Genomic DNA, 2,514 nt, shown 5'->3' on the forward strand with positions numbered 1-2,514 from the left:
TTCTGCTATATCCAAAATTATTGAAAAGTTTAAGGGTAAAATACAACTAGTAATTCATGAATACTAATATTTAAATAAAATTTCAAATGAAGCTTAATTTTACTTAGTTTTAAATTTAGTTTACTCATTACATATTTTCATAAAGTTATCTGCAATTTTTACATTCAATGTTTCATGCTTCAAGCATGCTATGTTTAGACAATGTATAAAAAATTAAAAGTAGTATTTTTTAAATTGCAAAATGTTCTTTAGCTGCTATGTGTAACTGCTGCAAACACTGCAGTAATTTGTGAGTACTTACACACCCACAAACTGGAACTTGAAGAAAGCAAGAAAATGGATGCTCGTTACCCCTGGGAAATGCTGTGTTACTTTCTAAGAATCTATAGCATTCATGACACCCGAGAAGAAAGATTTGACGAATATATTAATTTGTCTTTTACCTAAATGCTTCCACAGCTTAAATTCTCCTTGCACTCACATTCCTCAGCAGTGTCCTTTTGTGATGCTGGCAGCAGCACAACCCGTGATTCTTCATGACATTTGGGTGGTTGCCTTGTGTTTGCAGGACTGAGGAGCATTTTCCATGGCCTGAATGGTGCTAGTCACCAGAGTCGTTGTTTAGGGTATCTGCAATGGTCACCTGATTTCATATTTTCTTTAGTACATTTGCTTTTTTATGTGTCTTTTCTAAACATAAGGTCTAAGGTAGGGGTTCATCCTTATCAGATCTAGGGCTGTCCTGAGTTCAGTAAAAAAAATCCAACAGTGCTTATATGTACAACCCACATGTATAAAATAGAAATAGTACTTGAATAAATTACCTACAGGTACTTGAATAAATTACCATGTAACCAGTTTGTTGTTTATTTTCTGGACTTTAAAAGTACTAACACACACACACACACACACACACACGTATTTTTTTTTTTTTGAGACAGAGTCTCACTCTATCACCCAGGCTGGAGTGGTGCAGTCTTGGCTCACTGCAACCTCCCCATCCCGGATTCAAGCGATTCTTGTGGCTCAGCCTCCCGACTAGCTGGGATTACAGGTGTATGTCACCACACCTGGCTAGTTTTAGTAGAGATCGGGATTCACCATATTAGCCAGGCTGGACACACACATATTTTATATAAAATTTAAAAAAATATATAAATGAGATTATAATATGAAAACTTTGGGAAGCTTCTTTCTCCATTCAACAATATATTATGCACTGTTTTCTGTGTTGTTACATACAATTTATTAACTTTATCTCATTCATAACTATTATTCATAACTTATTCATAACTATTATTTTATTTTTTTTTTCTGAGATGGAGTCTCACTCTGTTGCCCAGGCTGGAGTGCAGTGGCACGATCTCAGCTCACTGCAACCTCTGCCCCCAGGGTTCAAGTGATTTTCCCACCTCAGCCTCCCAAGTAGCTGGGATTATAGGCACGTGCCACCATGCCTGCCTAATTTTTGTATTTTTAGTAGAGACGGGGTTTTGCCATGTTGGCAAGACTGGTCTCAAACTCCTGACCTCGGGTGATCTGCCCACCTCAGCCTCCCAAAGTGCTGGGGTTATAGGCATGAGCCATTGCACCAGGCCTGATTACACTATTTTAAAAAGCCAATTCCTTTCTGATTGGCATTTGGTTTTTTTTGTCATCATAAAAATCCTACAGCAAATATCCTTGGATAGGTTACTTGGTTTTCACTATGTTTAAATTCATGACTGCATTTGGTCAATACAGCTAAATTATTTATTTATTTATTTAATATAGCTAATTTATAAGGTTAGAAATTAACTACACACATCTTCTATAGGATCACTTAGTCCCTGCTCCTATTTTTCATATTCTGAAAGCTTTCTTAAAGACTTTTCCGGACAATCTAGAAAGAGTTCTAGATGAAAATTTTATACTAATGTGTCTTGTCTGCAATCCAAGGCAGTTTGATACATTAGTGTGTTAAGCTTTCCTGCTCAAAAATGGCAGAAAAATTAGAAACCTATATTAATTAGGAAAGGCAAATGGAAACTCAAGTATATATATTTATATATTTAATTACTTTTATTTTAAAATAAATATAAAATACCTTCTTTTATATTTATTTTAATGTATTATGAGACATAAATCCCTCCTATTGTCATATATATGATCTACATGTACAATTAAGATGGATACATACACATCTTTGTATCCGTGTGTGTGTGTGTATACAAGCTTTGTTTGGAGCTGGAAAGTAGCAGATCCAGGATTCAAATTTGGGTGTGGGTGATAGTCTTGCCACCGTATTATGCTTTGTAGTAGGTATTAGAACTTGATGGTGGAGGGTAGGGGTGAATTCAAAGAGCATCTAGTTCTTTTCAATATAAACAAGAATGTTTATAAACACCAAACTTATCACAGTAGTCACATTTAAGGAGTGGAGAGGGATTAAGGAGAAAAGAGAATTTTGCATTTGTGTATCACTTGACTTTTTAAAATAATAAGAATCGGTTCGTGTTGTATTGTCAAATTTCA

This window comes from Rhinopithecus bieti, unplaced genomic scaffold (assembly GCF_001698545.2).
Source record: "Rhinopithecus bieti isolate Rb0 unplaced genomic scaffold, ASM169854v2 scaffold_757, whole genome shotgun sequence".
Taxonomy (NCBI): domain Eukaryota; kingdom Metazoa; phylum Chordata; class Mammalia; order Primates; family Cercopithecidae; genus Rhinopithecus; species Rhinopithecus bieti.